We start from the raw sequence: 5,782 nt of genomic DNA, 5'->3' as shown, positions 1-5,782 counted from the left end.
ATCCATTGCTTTTTTCTTCCTTTATGTGTTTAACCTAAAATAACTGAATTATAAAATAATTTAACAAAAAATCATCTACTTCAGCAATCAGCAGTTTCCTACGCTGCAGGCATAGCTGTTAGCACTGCTCATTCTCTGCCGCCACACGCACCGTATGCCCCAGCAGTTTGAAAGATGGTGTATCTCCCACTTATTTACTTAGGTTTCCACTAACATTAAAAAAAAAACCTAATACTTTTATTGATATATAAAATTCTAAATAAATGACTAAAAAAAATATGCCAAGACCAAAACAAGAAACCAATTTATCGAGTTTGACAGAGACAGCAATTCGAGTAACACCAGTTCGACAGCGCTTGATTAGCCAAGTTTATAAATCACACGAGTGAAACTTGTCACTGCCCGCTTAAAGTACAGACATTCGATCCCAATTCCCCCCAACCAATCGCAAGTTCAGCCTGTGTTTTATGAGCCCTGACTGCAGAATTTAGCGTCAACACAAATAACCAGCAGTAACCCACAAACTCACTTGATTCTCGCAGAAACTCGTACATAGGCAGCCTGCCATACTTGCGACAATTAATCACACCGTGTCCGGCATATGTGGGAAATTTTCGGCCAACTTGCTGAAGGGAAACTCACAGTCCTTGCCGAAGTGGAAAGTGGAAATGAAGGTGGGGAAGCTCGCAAACAGTTTGCGATGAATAATGACAATTGGCAGAAAGTCAAAGGCAAAGTCAAAGGCGCCAAGCGACGAAAAGTGGCGGTGCAAAATGATAAATGAATGCAGGTGGTGTCGTTTTTTCCTTTTTTTTTGTAAGCTTGAAAAAGGAAGGCAGGAAGGCTAATCGATTGACAACGTCGGCAAAAAGTGGGAAAAAAAAGTTTTTAATGAATTTTCAAAAGGCGTTATAATCAAAAGGAAGACGAACTTCCTACACAGTTCGGTTCGGCGAAAATCCTCCAACCACTCGAACAGATAGACAGTCTGCGACTGGAGGCACGCCCGAGTAATTCAATAAAACTTTGCGACAAATGAAGCGGGAGCTGGAGTTGGAGCTGCACACTGAAAATAAAAGTGTTATTGATAAAAACAGTTCTACGAAGACTTCTGGAAAGGTTTATAGGAGTTAGCTTAAAATTAAAAGCATAAAATTTGATATTTTTGTAAAATCAGTAAAGAGATATTGAATATATTTATCAATTCAGGTGGCTATAAATGACTTAAATTTGAAACAGATCAAAATATTATACTCTTGTAAAAGTAACAAAAATGTAATAAATATATATATCAATACAGGTTACTATAAACAACTAAAATTTGAAACCGAAAACAATGATTTTATTTTTTTTAAAACAAATAGAACATGACACATATTAGGGTTGTCATAATCAAGCTTAAATTAAAAAAAATTACATTTTAGTTAAGGTATTCATTCTAAAAAACTTACCCCTTAAAAAACATTTTGTTTTTAAAAATATTTATTCATCTAACACTTATTTTCTAAGTGCAGCTAAAGTTGGGTAACCGTAACTCCAATCAAGCGATGGCTGGCAAATGAAAATCATTTCCTTCCATGTCATTATTATGTATTTTAAGCCAACTCGCGATGGTTTTCACTTTTCAACCATTGGCTTTGACTCATCGACACAGCGCCAGATCCGGTGCTACAGATACAGATAGAGCTACAGATATAGATGCAAAATACTGAGATACATCCCTTCGTTACACCACCGAGCAAACGAAATTTTCCTTTGGCGTTTGTCTGGCGTTGTATGCTTTCCGTTTCCGCTTCCTTGGCCGTTTGCAGTTTTGTTGCTGACGGTGCTCCCCCTCTCCCCCTCACTCGCTCTTTTCACAACCCGAAACTCCTTTCCCATTTCCCATTTCCCAGCGACGGCGGCAATTTGGAGAATTTTTCACATAAAAAATAATAAGAAAAGTTGTATGCTAATGTTGTTCTCTGTTCTGTTCGCTCTCCACTCCTTCGGCTTCGTTCCGCTGCGTGTATTGAAAAAAGAAAAGAATAGAAATTGAAAAACAATTTTTGCATTTGGCATTTTCACAGCGGGCGGGAAAATCGGTTGGGGTCGCGTGGAGAAAGTGGCTAGAGCAGCTCTCAGTTTAGAACTTAAGAACTGTCTATGAACGCTTACTAACCCTGGAGGAAGATGCTTTTAGTTAAATAAAAATCAATTTTTACCAAAGGCAATTTTGTTAACGCTGTTAATTTATATAAGAGAGATTAGAAGACTTTCTTGGAAATAGAGCGATATTAAATTCGTTGTATTAAATGATAAAATAGGCTAAGAAGCCTGATAAAAAGCGTAGATATTTTCCTAAAACAAATATTAAAAACATGAAACTTAATATTTTGTAATATTATATTACTTAAAGGTTAGTTTAATTTATTTCTCATTATAATTTCTCTGATTCTGACATTGCCAATGACAACCTTTGAAGAAATTAACCCTAACTCTTTCAAAGAGTCCACTAACTTCCATTCTCCCACAAGGAACGAATTAAATCTTTAAAAGTAATTTCGAGCGGCGAACTTCATCAACTTTTTAATTAGTTTTGCAATCGAAAAAAAAAACTTGTTGAAGCGAACCGAGCTGATGCAACAATCATAGGATTCATACCAGAAGCTGGCAAACTTTGCTTCATAATTTCAAAGGTAAATATTTATTTTTCAGCTAATGCCCCGTGGCCATAATCAACAGCTTGAAAACGCCAACCGAACCGCACTGAACCAAACTGGACCGCGTCGCGCTCTCAACAAAGTAATCAATTTTTTGAGGACATGCCTGGCCCCCGACCGACCGACTTTGGCAAAAGTTGGGTTGCAGTTAGCAAAACCATCAGCAGAACCGATGCCTATCAACCTACCAATCAGTGCCGCCCATTCTGGCTATCAATAAAAAATAAAAAAATATCAAAGTAATAATAAATTAAACTTAACAAATGGTAAATCAACTCATCTCATAAATAATCACCACACAATTAGGTATTTATACAATCATCAAGAAATTATAGCTGAAATATATATCCTTCGGTTGTGAAAACATAACGTATTTTTAATCCAAGTCTTAAACAAAGTTAGCAAAAAATTCAAGAGACCCATGAATGATTTTTCATTACCTGATTTGTTTTAAAATTCTGAAAACTTGGCACTACTACTTACAATATTTTATTAATTTATATAGAAAGCCATGTTTATAAAAAAATCCAGTCAGTTTGTTAAAAATCAAGTCTTAAAATGAATTTTACTGTATAAAATAATCTCAGGAACTTGTTGTTTCAATTACCTTTGATTCTAGTTAAATGAATTTATATTTGAAAATGATTAAAAACATGTTACTTGCTACTTTTAAATATAAATAAACATTGAAAATCCTTACATCAAGAAAAAAAAAGAAAAATTAGAACAGATGTTTATCTTGTTGAATTTGTTTAGTTAGCTGTTTTTGGTTGGCCTGCAAAAGTTGTCATCACTGGCAGTTACTCATCAGCCCACGCCAGCTCATCCAGCGAAAAAGTTCAGACATCAGGCAGCCGCAGGGAGAAAGGTGGGGATCTCGGGAACCCAGGAACCCAGGAACTGAGGAACTCGGGGGCAGTATCCAGAATGGGGCATGCCCGATGGCCTCCCAAATGGCACCCAACGGACTCCACTCTCGCTGACTGACGACCAAAATGTCGCCCCACTCTCACTCACTCTTGTTTTCCCGCTTTTCCACTTTTTCCGCTCACCGGTTGCTGGTGTTTTATGGTAGCGGTGGCGGGGGGGTTTTCCCCCCAGAAAACTTTCAGTGCGCTAAAAAATTGAAATGCTGCCTCACGTGCCACGAAATTTTTTATATTTGTTGATTTTTGGCTTAGAGTGTTGACCGAAAACAAAGTTCCAGTTGGCTTTTGTTTTTCAATTTCAAGTTTTTTTTTTTTTGCCGCACTCACTTTTGCGATGGTTTCCTTTTTCCGCCCATTTCTGGGCTTCGGTTTCACTGCGACCTCTTTGACGTTTTGGATTGTGGGTGCGTACATACCTCTGTGGCTTCCATTTATTTGGCCATGCTGCCAGCGTTTTTAATAACTTAATATCCTTTGTACTCCCCCGCGGGCAGTTCTCTAGTTTAATTTGATTGAAACGCAACTATTCGAGTTCACCGATTTTGTGCCCTTTGATTGGGGGTCCTTTGACTCCATAAATCTTTGTCGACCGCAAGGCGATTTTTATGGATATTAACTGACTACTGGCAATTTGTTCGAAAAGTCAAAGGGATGCCCTTTTTTTCCATCGGTGTCACTTGAGTCACGAGTTCGCTGCTCTTTCATCGATATCACTTTGAAGTTTTGAACTTTTAAGAGTTAGTAGAAAGTTTTTTGTTGGATTTGACTGTCTTGCAGATTGGCCACAAAGTACTTTTTTGAAACATTTTAAATTTCTACTTGGTATTTGCTTTGGTGTCTATAAAAATTTGAAGAAGTTATGCAAGAAGTATGCAAAATTTAAGTCCAACGAGGTGTGTGTTTTATGTTTGCTTACTTTTAATAAACAAATTGTAATGAATTCTGGTTTAGAAAAAGACTAAAAGTAATCAAAGCTTCTTTTTAAAAAATTTTTTCTTTAATATGTATATAATAAGACCAAAGCTGGCTCTATAAATGAGAAAATATAAGCAGGAACCACTTTTTTAAATGAACTGAATTTATGCATAAAGCTGCAGATTTGTGACTCTGTATAAGCCACTTTCGTGGAGGACTCGAGTTGAGTCCTCGGTGGCATCGCTCTTATTAGCTTTCGATTTGCGTAGTGGCTTTAGCTAAATGCCTGGGTTGCGGGCACGTGCCAAGCGAGCAGCCCACTCGGAGCGTTTTTTAAAGGATCTGGGGAGGTGACAGCGGAAGTGGAGGTGGCGGTGGTGGCCGACAAAAACTAGTCTCCCTCGTTGATGGTGTGACGGGCATATTAAAAAGGACGCTGCCAACATCATGTCCCCAGCATGACGTGCCAAAAACTAAGTAGTGTCAGCATGGCAATCAAAAGGCATGCCATGACCTGGGCTTTTCCCTTGTCCCTCTGCAATTCACGTGCAGGTGTGCGGGAAAGGACCTTACCAATGTAGGTACAGTAGGTGCTCTCTAAAATGGAAATTCGTTTTAGAACATTTGTTTTTTCAGGGATTTCCAAATTTTATTTTACAGAAATAAAAAAAAATAGACAATAATTAATTTAAAATATTTCAACTCACGAACTTCTTAAATATATTACAAAAATGTTCAAGGAAAAAAGTTCAAGACCCTTATTTTTGGTCTAGTAGAAAAAAAACCTCAAAATTACTACAAACTTTGTTTCCCCCTTTATAACAAATGTAGAAAATAAGAAACTCACCAAATCAGTTATGTTACCACAATAAAATTGAGTTTAGAAAATGTCTAAATGATAGTTCTTTCAATCGAGCAATGCCTGTAGCAGAAGGTAGGGGTATCGTCTGCTCTCAAATAGGCAGTTGGTATTACATGCCTTTTGTGTTGCAAAGAGATTGGTTCGGCTGCGTTGGGTTTTGGTTAGGTTCACTTGGGGTTGGGGGCTTGGTTTTGAATGGTTTAGGGAGGTTTGCGGAGGCGGGTAGCCAAACAACACATTGCTCTTAGAGTGCGTTGTTTTAGGCTAAGTGACGGGCGTGGCCGGGCTCAATGAGAATGCCTTACTTACCAGGAGCCTTCATAGAGCGCTTCTCGTTCCATTTCCCATTTGCCAACTTGAATAAAAAGCCACCA

The sequence above is a fragment of the Drosophila suzukii genome, chromosome 2L (genome assembly GCF_043229965.1).
Source record: "Drosophila suzukii chromosome 2L, CBGP_Dsuzu_IsoJpt1.0, whole genome shotgun sequence".
Taxonomy (NCBI): Eukaryota; Metazoa; Arthropoda; class Insecta; order Diptera; family Drosophilidae; genus Drosophila; species Drosophila suzukii.
This window is presented reverse-complemented; position numbering follows the sequence as displayed.